At 34.6% G+C, this 20,847-nt stretch overlaps 1 protein-coding gene across 2 annotated transcripts in view; it reads left to right on the forward strand.

Moving 5' to 3' along the window:
- Positions 1-20,847, forward strand: part of PBX3 (PBX homeobox 3) — a 198,194-nt gene that overhangs the window by 128,737 nt on the left and 48,610 nt on the right. The window lies entirely within an intron of this gene.

Genomic DNA, 20,847 nt, shown 5'->3' on the forward strand with positions numbered 1-20,847 from the left:
CAATGAAGAGAAAAGATCTCCTTACTTTTTTGAAACATTCTGAATGAGAATGTAAATTTATTGCAGTAAATTCAGTGTTATCTATTAACTGCAGAATTAAAAAAATAAAACTGGCGAAGTGTTTTTAAGCTGACAAAGTTTTTGGTACCCCTTTATTTGTTACCCTTTATTCTTCTGTCACTATGGCTGCATAAGTTGCACTAAGAATGAAACACCTGGAAAAAGTACAAAAGGCATTTTGCAAAGGGTATTTTCATTTTTTTTTAGAAACGATTTTTTTGTTGGTAGCATAAGTTGATTTTATGCCCTGCCTAATTGAATTCCCTGAATCTTTACTTCCCCACTTTATCAGTGAATCCCCAAGATGTGGAGGGTGGTACAATTGTATGGGTATCTTTACACCCCTTTCATTACACTCCTTTTGTTATCGATAGATATTTGAAATTAAAGTTCTATTGTTTTTGGTAGTAAATTACCTCTTACATTTCATAAATACATATATAGAGGACTAGGTTCACAGATTACTTGCAATTTAGTGTTTTGATCTAGGATAACATTTTAAAATAATTTTTTAACAATTGGTCAATGTTTGCCTGTATAATGTTATTCCTTTTAAGATACTCATTTGTGCCTTTTTTGCTCTAGCATAAGACTAGTTGCCTTTCTGAAATCTCCTATGCTTGTAGGGTAAAGTAAATGCATGTCTTTGTAGAAGAATAAATAAAAAGAGCAACCTGAGTCAATAAGCGGGTTCAATTCATGCCTACAGCCATGGCGGACAGCTCATTTTGTAGATGTGGGTGTTTTGTTTACATTTATAATGCAGCTTTATTTAATGCTGACAGATATAGCTTGTGGCAAATGATAGTCAGAATGTATGAGCAGTCATAATGCTTCTGTCTTCTTATAGTGTGCTGCTGAAAATAAGCAGTTCACCTCTGTTTTTATTGAGGAAAGGATATGAGACAGCTATAGCTTCGTGAGGCTATTTATTGAGTTGTTTTACTAGCTGTGAACATGCCGCTTTATAGCAGTTGTGAAAATGGACTTTGCTAGTGTGTGGGAAAGGAAATAACATTGCAGTATACAAGGGTAGTAAAAAATCTCTATAAATAATTTTTCAGACTGAGGAATATTCTCATTTAAACAGGCAGAATGGGTTGTGATTTTTACTAGGTGTCAATTCCCCCCCAAAAGTCACTAGGTTGGAATTAATCATATAATTCAGAGGAAAATTTTGATTCTCTAAAACTTAATTGGGTTAGAATTTAGGTAAAGTTGTTTACATACCTACCTGGATGTAGCACAGTATTGTGACTTTTGGGGCTTAAGGATCTATATTAACCGTCTTAGGGTGTAAGTTATAAAATGTGCAGTAGGCTGCATGTATGTGTGGTAAGACATACCTGTAAGCTAACAATATGTTAATACTATGTTACTTAAGAATGTAACATGATGCAGAGAAACCTATATTCATATTTTGCTTATAATGTAATAGAGAATTCAGATGTGTAAGTAGCATATATACTTGATGGAAAAATTTTTAAATATTTGCATTTTGACCCTAAGGACTTATTATTCAGAATAACTAAGGAAAAGTGACAAAGTAACCACAGAATTTGAATTTGCATTATTTCTATCATCCCTTGGAAATTATAGATACTCACTATACCTGGAGCTTTTTACTCTACAACAAATTGTTTTGGTTTTTACACTAATTTCTTTCTTCCCCCACTAAATCTGCCCAGGTCTGCTAAAGCTTTTTGATAAACAGTTATACACTGGCTACCATAATTGTGATGGATATAATACTTACATAATACTTTTTATTCTTAAACATAAAACAGAGCATTAGAAAGGTACATATTTGAAATTTTTATTACTTTCCTATTTTTATTCAAATGTTCATCATACAGTAGTGAGAAGGTACACAAATAATATTTTCATGCATGCAAAATAATTTAGAAAGCAGTGTGAATCTCAGCAGGTGTTTCTTCCATGTCTGTTCAAATTTCTAGGGAACACTGAATATTAAATTGAAATAACTCTCCCTTGATATTATGCAGCTAAAGTTCAGTTTAATTCTCAGATAAGGTTTTCTTGGACACGTATCATTTTCCTCTCATGTAAATAAAAATCAGGCTACTTAGATTTTAATACTTGCTACTTTACAAAGTAAATCAAAATGTTGCAAAGTACTCACTTATTTCTTTTCCTTAGTGCTTTTATTAAGGCATTTGTGTTAGCACTAAATATATGGATTATAGGGATGCTGTAAAAATGTTCTTATTTCCTTCTCCACTGGTTGATGAAATGGGTTAATCTCTCAATAGAGCTATTTCCTTAATTCACCACCTGTTTTCAAATCCCTAGTAGCCGACAAGGTAAGTGAAGAGATTCCTCTGTGTGTGCCTTATATACCTATTTCACAGAGAGAAAACCTAGAATGAAAAAATTAAGACAAAAATCTTGAATTTTTTTTTTTAGGAAAGTTGTTGCACATTACTAAAAGCTGCCATATTTAAATTATCATTCAGCAACCCAATTATTTCACCAACTGGGCATCCTTTCCATGGAAATTTTCAACTCAAAAGGGCATGCTTCTATATAAAGTACATTTATTACCTTTTTAGAAATGCCCATTTTCTTTCCAGCATATTTTAAGAATGTGATAGACATATAACTAATGCAAATTTTATATATTTTGGATTTAGAAACAAAAGAACTGATTTTATGCTTGTAAAAGAAAATGTGGGCTTGGCTATTATGGTTAGAATGTCTCAACTGTATATAAGTAATCACTTATTGTTTAAATACAGAAGAGGCTGTAACAAAATGCTGTCAAGAGCCATCACACTCATTAACCTGCAAGCTAATTAGCCTCCTCCTGCCTGATTGCTGACAAGTTCTTCAATCTGAACCCATTGCTATTGTGTCAGCAGAGAAGCGCAGAGTGAGGTAGAGGAGGTCTCCATTAGATGTTTGTGAACAAAGTCTCTGCATTAAAGGTTTGTTTTTTACACTCTAACAAATGTTAGAGCATTCATATCCCCAGCTATAATTAAATTGGCAACTCTTAATTACTGTAATTAGTATATTAACTGTTTCCTTTCCTGTCCATTTATAACTGATTTTAAGAGATTACATGGAATTTAATGTGATTTTAAAAACTTAATCATTGTTTAAAAGGTTTCAGTAGTTAAATGTATACCTAAATGCTATTGAATATTTGGAATAATATGCATAATAAAATCACTTAAATGCAGTGTCTTGTCAAAACCAGTACGTACAGGCTTTATATTCACATGTCCTTTTTTTCTGTGCATACATGACATTCCCCATTAGACTCCCCCCCCCCCAGTAGGCTAACATTTCTTAACTAGGTTGCAAATTGTTATTGGAATGATAGAACATTTTGCAAATGCATCTTAAAATATGAATTCATTAATTTGTGGAAGACTAATTCATTTAGAATAGCTTCTTGAGGGCAAAAAAACATTTGTAAGATATTTTGCTTATTAAACCATCCAATCAGATCATCCTTGAGACTTTATGGAGAGTATCAGAAAAAATGGAGTGTATTTTGGAATAGTAAAAGATCTAAGTATGAATTGATGAAGCCTTTTCTAGATTTTCAGAATTGTCACTATTATTGCTTTCTGGCAAATATTACTTACAATTTTCATTTAGAATACTTGAATCATCTTCAGCAAATTAGTTAGAGGCCTAAACCACTCTGAAATGTCATAAATACCAGCAAAATGTATTTCATGTCTAAAAGACTACATACTGAAATTTATTGTACTTCTAGTTTATGTAGGGAAAACTGCTATTTGAGGATATCTGATTTAAAAGTACTGGACTGAAGTAAGAAACAGCATCAAAGTTTATGGGAGCTTTCCATACAAGTGCATGTTTATTCTGTATTAGACATGGGCAGAATTATCATTTGCATATTATCCTGTAAAGATCTTAAACTGCGTGAATATATATTTACCACTAGCTGGCTTTAACTAAGCCCTAATTAAGGATTGGGTGTTTTAAATAAAATTTACAATACAATAGTATTTCATTTAAATTATTTTAATAAATAAGATATTAATGTGACTTTTTAAAATTATCATTTACTTAGAGACAGCAATCATTTTATGAAGAACTACCTAGTGTACTACAAAATGTATCATTCTTTATTGGCTATGCCATTAAATACAGCAACTTATACTTAAGAATTGTAACTTGAAACTTAAGTCAACTGTGTGATGGAATAGTTAATAAGGTTCCTTCTTGCAATGTAGTTCTGTGGGCCGGTGGTGTCTTGGTTAGGAAAGACAGATTTGAGGTCCTGAGGCAGTGTTTTGCATTTTTAGAATAAAATTTATCAGTTGGGAGCTACTGTTCTCACCAGTAAGGACACCCTCCCACTACCCATTCCCTACCTCTACCCCCAGTTCTCTAGTGCAGCCTGATTCTGAGAGAAGAGCAAGGTTTTCTTCCAGAAACTTTTATAATCTCCTTTAGAATGTGATGCAAGTTAGATTTCAGAGAATTTAGTGTAATAATGGTTCAAATTTGCTTTACAGAGTAAATAAAATGAGTTCAAGAGCCCTTTGAATTTTAGGACTCATTTCAGAATCATTGGGCTACTTGTTATAGTTTATAATCCTACTCTCAGAGAGTCCTAACTAAATTCTGAACCTGTCGAGGGAAGGGATGGAACATCTAGCTGAGTCCTCTCATTTCATAAATAGGGAAATGAGACTCAGGGGAGGCAGCTTGCCCAGGGCCAACAACCAAGTAGTACAGCAGATATGGGATGAGGATCCGGGGCCTTGGGCTTCTAAACTAGTGCTCAGATTTTATAAATTCGAGTTGTAGTGAATTGATTTAGCACTTCCTTATGGGTATATAGATTGTTTGTATTATAGTTATTGTATATTGAATGTTAAAGTTGTTTAAAGTATATGAGGACAATTTTATTGTTTAAACTAGATGCCCAAATTCATGTAAAACTAATACACAAGTACTAAAATAGAAATGCTGAACTTAGAACTGATTGGTACTAAAAACAAACAAACAAACAAACACCTCACCAGTTTGACATCAAGGGTTATTTTTCTCCAATAAGTTATTTAATAAAAGAAACTTTATGGTGTTGAAAGGAATGTTGCTAAAGTGCTGGTTTCAGTACGTGCTTCTAAAAAAGCTAAATTATTTTCCAAAAAACTTATGAGAAGACAGCCCTTTATATCATATGCCTAGTTTATTTTTTCCCTTATTGTGTATGTCACATTCTTTAGGTGGAGAGAGAGTGAGAGAGCTAGAGGGGGAAAGTGGGGCAGGGAGGGTGTTTGTGTATGTGTTGCCATTGCCAGAGGGTACACGAAGAGAAAGGGCAGAGCACAAATCCTCGAGCTTCAAAATAGTGTCTTACAGGTTTTTCGTCAGCTGGTGACTATTTCAATGTCTCACTGCCAGAATGTAGTACTAGACTCTCCACTCCGCAGTTCCTTTTACAAAGTTAGGATTAGAACAATAAGACTTAAAAAAAAAAAAACACTTGATATGAAACAAATTATTTTGATACATCTTAAATGACAAATATAATTTTTTCTGTTAAATGTATCTATGTATGTGCTTGTCAAGAAGTAATTGAGAATTGAGGGCACCGTCTTTTGTAAAACTGTGGTAGTATTGGTTTGGCAAGTCTGTGTATGTAACTGTTAAAAAGTAAAGCCCCCCAAAAAGTATTTTCTTGATATTAGCTTTCATTTATAAACCAGAATAATTCTGAATATTTCTAGTAATGGTAGATAACCCAAGGCAAATTTAATTTTAGATTGGATTTTTGCTTAATGTATTATTCATAGAATTGTATCATCAGTTAAGCATATCCCTGACAATAAACTTAAAACTTAACTTTAGTAGTAATAGCCACCCTAATTTGGATGAGTCAAATAGTGACCTGACATGATTTATTTTGCCTCCTTATTGTAGATAATTTTTTAATAATGGTGGAATGGAGTTATTTGCTGTTTTCTCATCCCCTCCCCCCCTTTTTAACACTTCACCATTTTTGCTGCATGACCTGGTTTTGCATTTTTCTGATTCTCTGTTCATCTAATTAGTATGTTCTAAAAAGACCTGGACCACTTATTGTACAGAGATGTAGCCTGTGGGTATTTAATAAGGAGCTTTCAGTGCTACATTTGCATCTTTTGCTTGGGGTCTGAATAGTGAATTACCTTTAAGATCATTAGAAGCACTGCCGTATTGTTAAAATCAGGCCGCAATATTCTAATGACAGTTTAAAACTTCAGGCTTCCTATATAACCCAGGTGACCCCGGCATAATTGTATGTAGTGCAGAAGACTCCAGGATAAACGGATGATGGTTCAGCTCACCCACAGTGTAGCCTCTGCATGCAGGTAGCTTTACACCCAAACAACATAGAGATGTAGAAAAAGCAAATGAGCCTTACCCTAGTTACGTACACTTAAGTGTATATGTTTTTTAATATCATAATACTAGTCCCCTATATATGACTTGATACTTTTTAAAAAGAGACTCAGCTCCCAAGCAATATGCAGAATGTGGAATGTATTTTATCAGATAACTGATCATTTAAAAATGTAATACCTGGAAAACAAAAAGCTTAAAAGTGGAGTGTTTTGCTTTCAATTTCTTCCCATCAGCAAAGAACTAAATACGGAGATATTTTGTTATTCAAGGATTAAATTATAATTTATTCTTACTCTAACCAAATATTAAGAGAGCTATTAGTAGATACCAGGTGAGAGACCTTAAATCTTTTCTAAAAGATGGCTTTAAATACTTTTTTAAAGCATATATATTTTTGTTAATATTTTTGGTCATTGTTATAGAATTGCAGAATTTTAAAACTGGAAGAAAAATTGACTTAATTTAGCACCTTTTTTTGTCATTAATAATTTTCACTAGTTCTCTGATCTCAAACTGATGTCTTATCTGCTACCACCAGTAATGCCAAGGAGTTCAAAGGTAGCAGGTGACAAAACTGAGTCAAATAAAGAGAAAGATATTGATAAATTTCATGTTTTTAAATAAATGCTTTTACTTAGAGGATATTTATAGATTCATCATCTGGCATTTACTCTGTGTCTGAGCTTCTTGACTGCATGTGAAAAACTAAATACAGATATTTGGTACAACTAAATTTAGTAGAGAGCATATGTTAATTGATTTAAAATTTAGCAGTTGTACTTCAAAATTGCATTTCTGAAATAACTGTTTCTTAATGGAGTCCGAAGTTACTTAGTTGTGATCAATAATTTCTGCTAAACAGCTGTGTATGAGTCTTAGCACAGTACTGTGCATATAATGAGTGAATGAAAAAATATGAAGTAAAGGGAAGGAATATATGTCTGGCACATAGTGGGACCCCTGTAGTTAGCTGAGCCAACTAACCTGTTAGTTGTGTTTTCCAGATAGTCTCACTTCCAGTAACAGTTTCAAAATTTTAAAAATAATAACCAGGCAGTAATTAACTCGAGGATTCACCTGGTAGACTGTCTATAATGTGTTTATTTTGCTTATCTCATCCTTTGCACTTTATTCTTGTTACCAATTTACTTTTCGGAGTTCTCCAGATCATCTGTGAAAAGTGGCTACCTGATCTGACACGATCCTTGTTTAAACCATGACACCTGATGTTGTCTTTTCTTTGCCCTTCTTTTAACTGTGTCACCTTCATTGTTAGAGAAATCCAGATCATCCGTTTCTTGAAGAAGCTGCTTTATTTGTATCTTTGAGATCTATTGTGGAAATAAAACAGAACTTATATTTTTTAAATAAATTATTATTTCTTATATGGAGAGAGGTTAATGGTGAGGCAAATGTTTATGCTAAGATGTTTACTACAAAGACAAACCAAAAAATAAAATCAGAGTAAATTTTTAGTTAAAACTGGATCTAGCTTGATTGCATATTCAAAAACATTATATAAGGTTTAACATATTTATGATCAGAGCATTGACCAGTGATATTCTGTTAAGTAGTTTTGCAGCATTTTCTCTTCTAAGAAGAATTTGTTGTACTTGCATTATTGTTTCCTTTGGGATCCCAGACAATGACTCTGTAGTCTGATTCATTAATATTGGTTGTCTTCAGCAGAGAGTATCCAGATTTGACCTGCCAAGTATTAAATTTTTAATGTATTACTAGTTCTTTCACAGGGTAAGGCTCGTCTTTGTTCTTTGTATTTTTGTACCAGTGCAGCTTGAATCAGATAGATTTAATTTCTAGTGTCACTAAACACGCCTCATTTAAAAAATATGCACAACACACATACACAATTATAAAAATGTTTATTGATGAAAATATTTCAATATGAATAGCTACCTTTTAAATATTTGAAAGTATACATTTCCAAATTTATTTTGAAAAGTGCCAAGGGGTGTTATGTGCTATGTACTATAAGTTAATTATTATGCTATTAACATTGATGATGTTGAATGTGTATTAGTTAATGTGTTAATGACGTGTTAATTACTGTACATGTTGTGAAGACCCTTCAGGCTTGTTCTATGATGCAACATGTCAACTTGAACCAGACCAAGTAATCTGCAAAGCAGACTGTAACTCTTAAAAATAACACTTGTAAACATAAATTATAAATTAAATTATGCTTTTTATTATCCTTTTTCTTTCTGGTAGAATGAATAAGTAATTCTTCTGCTATCTGCACCTGTTAGAACCTAATACTGTCAGGCTCTGTTTTCCCCAGGAGGATTGGAAGAGATTTGTTATGCAATAACTTCCGCTTTGTTTACGCTCTGGCATTTAGTGTATATTTTATATAGATTCATGTGTTTTGCAACCTGAAAGATCCTTCTTTTTTTGTTTACCAAATTAATTTATAATGGAAGACACTTAGTCTTTGTGCAAGCAGGTGAAAAGTGGTCTTGTTCGATTAGCACCACTAGTTGATGTTAAACTAATCTATATATACTTGTGATTTAGTCTATGGCCCTTCAAGCTTATTGGTCAAATAGTTGAAACCTGAGGAGACTAGTCATAAAAAACTGGATGCTACTTTCAAATCATTTAAAAGGGCTCAGAATTTGCTGCCATTTGAAAACATGGAATAATACATGTTTTTGCATAAATACACTTTGAAAATGTCAAATATTTGAACTTTATTATTTCAACTTTTGCATTAATAGTTGCTCACTTCTTCCTAATTGTCAACATTCTTGGAAAATACACCTGATGATAATCTTTAACAGATTAATTTGGAGAAATATGATAAAATTGTAGAATACAATGTTATTCATAAATTTTTTTTTTTTGCTTTTCAAAATCATAGGTTAGATACTAAACAATTTGTAAAGAATGATAATTCACAAGTGAACTAAGAGTCTTGTAGTGAGGACGTTTTTTAAATGCCCAGAACCAACTCTTAAACATACAAAAATTAAATAAAAGTGAGTGTTCCTTTTAGGCAGTTACTCTATCTTTTAGGTTCTATTAATATATCATGTACAAGAGGTAGTGAATCCTTCAGGCTGTAAAGTTAGACTATCCAGGTCAAATCCTGGCTCTTTCACCATCTAACTATATGACTGAGCATGGCCTCAGTTTCATGATAATGAAAGTGGGCATAATAATAGTACTTACCTCTTAGGATTGTTAAGATGATTAAATGAGTTAATACAAGTAAAGCACTCTGAGCCGGCTCTGACACATAGGAAGCACTCAATAAATGTGCGGTGTTATTAACCTACCTTTAATACTATACTGGAAATTATTTGGAAGCATTTAATTTCCACAAGCTCTTTTAATTCCCCAGGACCCATTGCGAATGTGAGTTTTTGGTTTTCAGTCATTATAGTCTCACACCTCATCACAGAAAAACATCTTATTTTTAATGATGATTTTATTACTCCAGTGTTGTTTACATCCACGTGGAGTCATCCCAGGTTTTTTCTTTTCATCTCACCTTGCTTGATTTTCTATAGCACAGCTCTTACTGAGATTTGTATTGGCGTGGAAGGGTATCCTGACCAGGACTTTGGTCTCCCTTGCAAATATTTGTGTCTCTTTTGTTTACTGCCCTGATGTCCTCTTGTAATACCCATGCAAAAAGGATTCTAATAAGTCTTGTGCTCAGCATTACACATTGTTTGTTTTAGCTGCCTTCCACTTCATGCTTCCTCCTTTAAGAGCGAGCCATTACAAAAGGTTAGATTCACAGTTAGCAGGCTTTAGCTCTCCCTTTTGAATCAGTGAGGTTGCCGTTTTATTGCTCTCCGACTTACACTTCAGTGATGAGAGTAAACTAGCATCAGATTAAAGGTCAGCAAATCCCATCAAAGAGAGGAATATTAGGGGCAGAGATAGTTGGAGAGGCAGCACACCACTGGGTATTGACAGGGTGATTCCAGGGTATCAGTCAGCAGAATTATAGCTGCCCAGAGAGTCAGTACGGCTTTAATGAGCCTGTGTGAAGAGGAAGAGGGTGGATTTATGTAGTTCCTCATAATTTTCTGTAGAGACTGTTATTGCAGACATTCTGTGGAGTGTTCTGGTCTTTCATTTAATTCAAAGGTCCTGGAGCTTATCCATCCTCTAAATTCCTTTTTGTTACCTCAAATCAAAGTTGACATTTCCATGGTTTACCACCTAAAACACCCAGTTCAAAATCAGGTTTCTTTAGGCAATTTTGAAATGTGTATAATACAATCATATTTATATTATTGCATACGTATTTCCTCTTCAGAAAAGCAGGTTGAATAATGAACATTTTTTTTTTCATAAGTAGGCAATGGGGGAAAATGTACATTTACACTTTGCCCCCTAAGTAACTGGGGAAAAAACTGATTGTAATTATGATACGGTGCTTTTCAAAAGGATCTTAATACTCATTCTCCTTAAATTGGTTTTCCTAATTAATTGTTTATATGCCCGTTTGTGTATGCCCCATCTTACTCTTTATGCCCCCGTTACCCCTAAACTGGAAAAAAAAATTTTTTTTAATCTCTGGAGGGGAAATGTTTTTAATGTTCTAATAAGCAGTACTACATTTAATTGCTGTAATCTTCAGTCTACCTTGATTTTGTTGTGTCTTTTTAGTGAATTTGACTCACATTACTTTCTTATCAGAGGGGGATTAAATCTCTATGATTTCAAAATCTAGAATATGCTTTGAGAAGTCACATGTTTATGAAAAATGTCTGGATATCTTTGCTGTAGTTTGTTTGCTTAAAGAGTTAATGATATGTAGATAGATTTTTTTTTTTAGCTAAGCTTTTATTTATAGGTCACTAGGAAATAAGACTGTGAGAAAATTATTGATAAATTTGCACTAGAATGTTTTCTTTTATTAGCCAGGCCAGCCATTTTTTGTCATTTGTGTTTAAGAATATGCCTTTTTGATTATTTATAAGTAAATAAATGTATTATTAACATAGAGATCTTGTTTGTGTGATTTGCTGCTTGAAAGATGCTTTCAAGCTTCTCTGCCATTGTCCTCTGCTTGCCATGTGGGTGGTCATGCTTTTCAGACACTTACATGGTTTTTAATGGAATAGAGTGATGGATGTGATATGACCATGAGAAGCACAAATATCCTTTTCGAAGTTCACCGTTGACTAAAACGTCTATAGTACTTACTGCAAAATGTAAACTCCTTAAGAGGGATGCATACAGATGAATATTACATGAAAATACAGAAGCCATCTTCAGTCATTAATTAGATGCTGTATTTATATTAAAGAGCCAGCACACTTAAAAGTAAAATCATGTGGAAATTGTAGTAAAGTTCATGTTTCCTATAATCATGCCATGCTTCACAAAGCCTTTTCAATAAAACTGAGTCTGTGTCCTTTATAATAATACAGATAAAACTTTATGCTGTGCTGTTACATTGGAATGTACTGAGAATGTCAGTGACCCTCATGCCGTATTTACTAGCATGCTATTTTGAGCAGTGCCAGTGCGTTAGGATAATTTGGTATTACAAAAACAATAAAGTGGACATTCCTTCCTGCAGGAGAAAAAAGGGAACCAGTGGATTTTTGCTATTCATAATGAAGTCAACTGACTGTAATTTATATATTCACTTTTGAACATTTTAAAGAAAAGGGAAAGAAGATGGCTTCAGTGAAGGCAAAGGAAATGAATACAAAGATAAGCGTGAGATTAATTATCTGATAGGGGCAGGATTCTTACTGCTGTGAGGGATATATGAACAGTGTTTATTGATCGCCGTAAAGTACACAACTAAGTGTATTAAGGTATTCTAAAATCCAACAAGAGTCTACTATTTTCATTTGAGAAAAATTAAGGATGAAAAAAGGACTATTTTTCTGAAGTGGTACCATTTTTCTCCCCAGTGGTAGTTTCTGACCAAAATTTTTATATCATATGGATTATATGTATTGTTTTTTAAAATACCACACATTTTATCTGTGAAATATTTGATTAAAGATTTCCAAAATACTAATTGAGAAGATGCATAACTTTGGTCTAATTTTAAGAAACCACTGTGTAGCCAATTATAACATGATGATGAGTACATTGGCAGGAAGAAAAGAGTCGTTATTTCGGAACCAGATAACACCATTTACTTTCCATGTGGTCTTCTGCACATGGCCATTCTCTAGATTTCAGAGTTTATTTTGCACATGAGGTCAGAAACCACTGATAATGAGCAGCCATCTTGAGAGTTTCATCATCAACATGTATCAAAGTGCTGTTGTACCTTGGGAAATGTTACAACAATAAAAGTAACATGAAAAGAATGAAAGAAGAAAACAGGCACTTAGGTCATAAACATTGAGAAAGCAGTAGTACTGCAAATCATTAAAATATGTTGGAAAAATAATGGCAGCACAATCCATGGCAAAGAAATTTTGGTACATAAAATAGCAGATCAAAAAAAAAAAAAAAGAAAAAAGAAACCAGCCCCAATCATATTTGACCATGTAAGGAACATTGTCAAAAATCAGATAAAAGTTTTAATTGTAGGACAGATTTGTTTCAGATTATATTTTAAAATTGCAAAACTTTTTTTTTTTCTTTCTATTCATGGCATGGCTCTTGGTAATGTTTCATTTTCATTTTCACAGGTGATACTAAGGAATTCTGCAGCTAGTTCTTTGACTTTGGGATACATAGTATTTTACTAAAACAGATTTCAGTTTCTATGATTTAGAGTGAATATCACTATTATTTTTTAAAGTAATGATTATGTGCCAGGTACTGTTTTAGACATTTTACAGCATTTAAACTTCACAATGATTCTTTGAGTTGGTGGCATCTCTGTTTATAGAGACTGAACTAGAGGACTTGCCTACAATCTCATAGCTAATAAGCAATAGCGTTAGAATTTGAATCCAGGATATTCTGACTCCATATTCTCCAGGAGTTTATTTAGTATATTCTCCAGTAGGGTAGCTCATTTGTGTTGTAGTTGCCAAGTGATTTAACATCCAATGTAATGACTTATTTCTTAAGATATTTGAGGTATAGTGAGATCCTGGACTTAGAGGAAGACAAACCTGTGTTTGAGTCATTGTTTTCACATTTACTAGCCATGTGATCTTGAGCAAGTCACTTAATTAACCTCTTTGAAGTTTGGTTTATAATATGTAGTTCTGGTATGTGGCATATGTGCTTAATACCTATCGAAATTTGTACATAGAGCATTTTTAGGATAAGCATTAGAATGATACCCAAGTACTAATAGTGTTTTGGATTTTCTCATTAACAACTGTAAAATAAGAAGTTAAAGTCACCTGTATAAGAAACAGAAAGAAAACATTTGCTTTTTGGCAGAAACATTTTGATTGTGAACTGAATGTGGGAGGATCTTATCAAAGTCTGGAAGATTCGGTCTTTCAGAAAATAGAGTAGTGGAGGAAGCAGCTGTGTGGAGCGGCACACACGATGCCCTCCGTGTTGGAGGGAGCAGGCGCCACAGTGTAATGTTATCCCATTCACAGCATGGCAGTGATCTGCGCTGACAAGACAGGAAATGAAAGTGCCGTGGTCGCATTCTTTAGGGAAAAAAGGCAAGGGAACAGAATGTGGGAAAGTGGGAAAAGGGAGGATCACAATAAGAGTTTGTGTAACAAATACTGAAAAGTCTTGGAAATGCGCATAATAGAGGAGGACTAATTGATTTTGATGAAAGTCCAAATGTGAGCCTCTAGCCTTTTCTAGTGAGGAGACCCCAGGCATGTGGCAAATTTTAAAAGATCATTGGCACATTAGATTGTTAGATCACTGATAATCACGTAGAATAGCTAGCGTAAAGACCTGTGAGTATTAAAGCCAGTGTTATTATAATTCTTCTCCTCCACTCTGGTTCTGAAACTCATTGCTTTTCCTTTATATAGTGCTAGGTTTTTTCCCTTTCAAATTTAGCTGTCATATTTACCAATCCTAAGAATCTTCTTCAATAGAGCATTTTGTTTGAACATCTGTCCCTTTAGATAAAAAGAAAATGGCCGTTCCCTTTTTTCCCCCACTTGTAATAATTTCCTTTAAGAACAGAGCACAGGTAACCCTTTGTGCTAATATGCGTGAGAAACATGGCCTGTTTTTTTTTTTCATCCTTTTTTCACTGTCTCATGCAAGCACAGCATACTTCATATCTTGCCCTAGCCCTGTTCTCTTCTTCTGTAGCTGACAGTGCTTATATATCAAGCGCTCCAACAAGATGCAGCTCCATTTAACAAAAAAGTGCCTTAAAAATGTAACTCTTCTTTCTGCATTTTTATTGCACAGTCCATCTGCTCCTTCATCTTGGCTGCTCTTCACTTTCACAGTGACAAGCCTCACTCTTTTTTCCTGTCTCTTGAGGCAAGATCTAATTGGCAAGTAGGAAGTCTTCAGAATTTGCCTTTGCCAGCCAATAGTAGTTTCAGATTTTTGTGTAAACACTTAGTTATAATAGACTTGAAGGGTAAAGAGAAACTATAATGAAAATGAAGGATTTTTAAAAAGTCCTCTCCCACAGAATGAACACACCTTCCTACGGTAGTAAGGAGCATAATGAATGTTTTTAAATGAATGAACTGTACTGTAGTTTTGTCAGTTACTGGGTAAATATATTTAAGTATGATCAGTATTTTTGATGTCCCCAAATAGCAAAATGTTTAGCTTGAATCATCATTTCAGGCTTAGCTCTTTGGTGTAAAATATTCCTCTATTTCTTGTAAAATAACGTGTGAATTTGTGACGTGGTGGGGATCAGTGGTGTAGCCAGGGAGAAGAGCTGGTCCATAAGTGATCTCCATATTACCATTTGCATTGCTGGGAGCCTGCAGATATACCAGAGTCATAGCCTGGGGAATCATAGCCTTGGGAATCATACTGGCACAGAAAAACACTGGTGATTGAAGAAATGCCTTTAAATGGTTTTGCTCTTCTCTTTTTAAGTACATCTGTGGAACTGCAGGACAATAACAGCTAGGTTCTGCCCAGGAGTCTAGTACCTGTACAGACCAAGATACTAATAATGTCATTATAGCATCTAGCTGCTTCCCATTGAACCTCTAATAAAGGTCATTAGTTGCCTGCTTTCTTGAGATGGCTTTGCAGCAAGTGCTTGGAGAAAAGTTATCACTGCTGTATGTTAGAAACAGGCATTCTGCCAACAGCTTTATAATGAAGGTGAAATGTAATAAAGCGATGGATTGACAGTTTATGTGTTGAAAGTGAAGGAAATGGAGGTGTGGAGAAGCATTATGGGGAATCTTTCTAGTCATATCTTCAATTTAACCATCAGGGGAAATGCTTCAAAATCTTAGATTTATGAATTTCTAGTAAGCAGTTTCCCAGCATGTAAACAAATCTCAGTGGGCTGTTTTAGGAAGGTAGATTTGGGCAGTGAAGTAATCATTTTTATTCCTCTGATTTTCCAAATAGAAATGGACATATATGATAAAAATGTCAGCCACACTCTCCACGTCAGGGCCCTAACAGGATTACATGTCAGTTCTTAATGTCTCGCTCTGTTTTTCTTTGCCATGAATGGCTGCATTATTGCTCACAGGAACTTCACTGTAATATATGGTAAGAGACAAGTAGCTCTTTATGGCCAGTGATTATTCGGTTTGAATGAAACCTGTGATTTATGTCCATTTAACTGAAAAGCCTTGTAAATTCCCAGTGCTGCATTTTTCCTCAATAGAGAATGAGTCAAGCGAAAGTGACAACTAGGTTGGCGTGGAAATGTGCAGTGCATTGCCGTGTTATATTTAATATACCTGACATGAAAAACGTGCACACACCACACAGTCACCTTAAATAGGAGTGAAAGTGACATTAGCTTGTAATATGACTGCCATATTCAGTGGATTAGACACTAACATTGGCTTAAAAGGAGATTTGGAGCTGGAGTGGGATGGGCACGGGGCCATGGGTTGTGATAGGCAACTATATCATCTGTCACTTCCTCATAATGTTTTAAAATTAGTTGCTTTTATAGTTGTTTCTACTGGAACCTACAAAATATTATGATTCTTCCTGTTTGTTACAAGTCTCATCTTTAGACCTAAGAAGGAGAGCATGAGATTCAGGGAGAAACGTTATTCCAGATCTTTCTTTAGGAGGTGCTGATGTGACTCTGTTGGCTTGTTGTGGTGGTGGTGGTGGTGGTGGTGGTGGTGGTTGTTGTTGTTGTTGTTGAGCTCAGCTCTCTTAGTTAGCCAGCCCCCACTCAAGGGTCTGCCTTCCCTTGGCTCTGGCTTGGCTCTTTCACTCTGTCTCTAGTTCACCTGTAGTCTGTTTGAGCGCCCAGTCTCCCTCCCAGTCCCAAAATTGTGTCCAGTTTAGGTAACGGCCCCTTGAGGGATTTTTCAGTGTCTTTCTCTACTTTGTTTCCAAATTATATTCCAGTTTTCACAACCGAAAAGTAATTGTTTCAAATGATATAACCACGGGGCTTGTGACCTTCATTTCATTTCCAGGTCTCCTGTTTCATACTTTAACTGCTTCTTACTTAAGGATTTCAGGTGGGAAATTATTTTACCTTTTTTATGTTTGGGGAGAAAAGTGGCAACATATCTATATTAATCTCTCTTCTCTATCTATAATTTTGGTTATGTTTCTCACATTGTGGCTGACTTGAATTTTTAAATGAAGAAAGCATTTTAACAGAAACAGAAAGTAAAGTTGGTATTTTCTTTAACAGTTTTGTAACTTCCACTTTGTAACTTCAGACTACACTCCTGCTTATTACTTTAAAATAATAGACACAAAATAGAATCTATGGAAAATTGTAAGAATAATAGAAAATATTAGAATTGTCATTGGTTTCAAAGCAGCCAAGAATTCAGAGCCTGCCAAAAATATCTGATCTGGCTTTGTTTTATACAATACTCTGCTAAAATATTTTCCTTTGAGCTAAAACTGTGGTGTGGTGGTTGAATGAATTGTGAACAGATCTATCCAAGAACAAAATGATAGAAATTTCATAGGCCTAAGCTTATGAATAATTTGGGATCTACTTTTACGGCATGCAGCGGGGAGGGGGAGTTGTTACGGAATCAAACAACTGAAGTATCCATAATAGCTTTTTGTTTCTCAGCAGGTCTGAATAATATACTCCTTACAGAGTAAAAATGATCTGATAACTTTTGTTTATCATGACTATGGATATTGTGTGTCTTCTCTGATTGTGGAAATATTACAGAGCTAGATGTTAGTTATGCCTAATTCACAACCATGTGTAGAATACATGTGAAGTCGCCGTGGTCTGAGGCTATTCTTCAGTCCTGGATGAACAGAGGTTAGTCATGGTCCAGTGGGTTTGGTCCTCGAAATGACGGAACCATGAAGCTTAGTTAGTGCCCTGTGTTTGCACCTCATTCTCTTAGGTCAAGCCTTCATTGTGTTACAGTGTTGTTCTGTTAGAGAGGCTACTACTGTACAGCCCAGCCACTGCAGATTTCTAATCTGCTTATTTATAATTCAAAAGCTCGCCTATATATTAATGAACCCTTAATGAGCTGTTGAAAATGCCTGAATTACAGTCAGATTATTAAACTCAAACAGCCCCGTAATCATACCATTTGAGTGGGCTTTAGGTACTTTTTACATCTGCAGCTTAGTATTGTGAAGGGTATGCGTTTATTCGGAGAAAGCTTTGTAATAATTTTGACCCGTAATTTATTTATTGCCCTTCGAATGCAGTCGTCTATGCAGATGCTCTCTCCCATTATCTGTGGGGCAGGTGCACAGCATGTTGAAAGACAGCTAATTAGGATTTGCTGAAAGATATGCAAAAACTATGGGCTTATAACAAAGCCAAGTTCATTGTTAAACAATGTTTTACTTTGTTTGTATGATTTGTCTAAATCTTAGGGATACTGAAATGAATGTTGTGGGTATAAGTAGATTCCAAATAGGGGTTTTTTTTTTTTTAAACTTTATAATGCTGTGATAACCAAGGAGCCTAGATAAAAAACTTTATAAACCTTTATAAATGTCCCAGTATACATTTTGGATTAAAAACAGCAATGATCAATTTTTAAATTATTGTTTTCCCAAATTCCGATTTGAAGATATCAAGATCTTTTGATAACCACACAGTTTGATTCGTTCTGGCCCTCATAAATATAGGTTCGTTAAGACATTTATAGGTGCCTAGAGGAGTGTGTGTTATGATTGGAAGCCATCATAACAGAGGGTGTGACTTTGGCAGTTAGTAAGCTCAGTAAAGTGAGGAAACATGAGGGAGATAGGATGAGGAGTAAAATAGTAATTTGAACTAAAGTAAGAAAACAGATATTCAAATTTAAAATAATTTTGGAAACTGGGTATTATTTACTATTTAAAGATTCATAATAAATGACACTTTGCTTAATGGAGGAAAAAAATCCATTCACTTTTGCAACCCTAGTTATGAAAATGACTTCAGTATTGATAAATAGCCTTCTTAATATTGCCTGATTGTGAAGTGCTCTAGTACTTTTCGTCCAGAGGAGTGTGAAGTTTTTGTCAGGAAATGATTTTTCTGATTAGATTTGATGCACATAGTATATGAAGTAAATCTAGAAGGAGTGCCTCAAAATATTTTTTCCTATATTTAAGACAAACACTGAAGTGTTGATTTACTTATGATTTTAGAAATAAGAGATGTTATTCATCACAAGGGGAAAATGTTACACTAGCTGAATATATATCCTTAAATTTTATATATGTCCACTACTGTTGAGTTTAAGGGCTGCTTCCTATTGGTATGGTGGTGTTATATACATGTTAGGTATGCATAAAAGTGCCATAGATGGGTGATTACTTTCTGCCCTTTGCATTTCTTCTTAACAAATTTCTTTCTATCTCCATTATAGTCTGTTTCCTTGTGTATTATTCATTGAGCATCTTCTCTTGTTTGCCACACTGTTCAGGGGTGTGTAATAACTTTGATACTATGTATGTTGATTTTTTTATTTAAAAATCTCATCAGTGTCCATGGGGGAAAGATCAGTTTGTTTAAGTACAAGGGGAAAACTAGAAACCTGGAAGAACCTTGAAGGTAGATATAAAACACGTTTCCAGGAGAGAGCACCAGTATCCCTAAACACACACACACACACACACACACACACACATACACACACCCATACACACCCGACAAGCACAGAAATGTGAGCAAAAAAATTTGGTTTAAAAAGGAAGAGTTTAAGGAACTCCCAAACAAATAATACAAAAGTGAAACAGAGCCCAAAGTGCAAGGTAAGAGCTTGCTCAGTGAGTGAGTCCTCACTTCATGCCAAATGAACAAAAAACTTGGTATGTAGAACTGTAAGCATTCTAGGCCGTGAGATTTTAACATCTAACTAAGTGAAGGGAAGAAAATCAAAGATGTTAAAAATACCAACGCAGCCAATATTTGGCAGTTTTTTCTAGATCTAGAAGAAATAGCAAATATATGTTTGTCTATCTTTAATTGTCAGCAATCTGCTGAGACTAATTTTATCTTATTGAAGACAGTTATCTAACTTTTGGTTCCCTAAATGAATTTGTCTTAGTGTATTATAGTTTTCAAACCTTATTTATTTACCTCTGAACAGGAACAGATATAACTTTAAATTATTGTGAGTTAGTTTTATTACCCAGTTGAAATTATTCTGAAGTATATTTTTAAATGAAAGTGGCAGCTTTAAAGTGTTTTGAGGGAGGAAATTAAAGTTGTGCATTTGAGTTAAGACAACCAAGAGCTCTGTCATGCTGCGGGTATAATTCAGGGCATCCAGGAATGAAATCTGTTCTTAAAAGAACTGATGGTAGTTTTAGGTTAGCATATAAAATCGCAGAGCTGGTGCTCAGTTGAGTGCTTGGCAGCTTATAGATGTTACTGTCATGTAAGTTACACTAGACACAGAGTGTGCACCACTGTGGATAAACAACAACAGGCCCAGACGCAAAAGGCAGAATCTAAATGCAGACTTGCAAGATGCCAACTTCCTTCCCCCTATCCCCCAAGACGCCTTGTAACTCTTGCGGGGAACCTGCTTTGAAACAGATTTACAGAGGTTAATTGGGCTGGGATAGTTGAGATTATGTTACACATTAATGAAAATGCTGATTTTGAGCTGTCATGACTCCAGTGCCTTTTATACCATGATAATTATTTTAGAACTTCATCTTCTGTGTTGTTGAAAACATGTTGGCAGAAAGCCTTTGTGACCTGATTAAACCTATGGATTGTCAGCTGTGATCTATAGTGCTCAGATGAGGTTGCTGACTGGGCATCACTTAGGAAGTTCTTGATTTAAAAGCAAAATTAGATTGAGACTACTGTGTCCAGCACTGTATTTCCATGTTGATGGTATATTTTTAATACTGTATTTAGTGTCC

This window comes from Camelus dromedarius, chromosome 10 (assembly GCF_036321535.1).
Source record: "Camelus dromedarius isolate mCamDro1 chromosome 10, mCamDro1.pat, whole genome shotgun sequence".
NCBI classification, from domain to species: Eukaryota; Metazoa; Chordata; class Mammalia; order Artiodactyla; family Camelidae; genus Camelus; species Camelus dromedarius.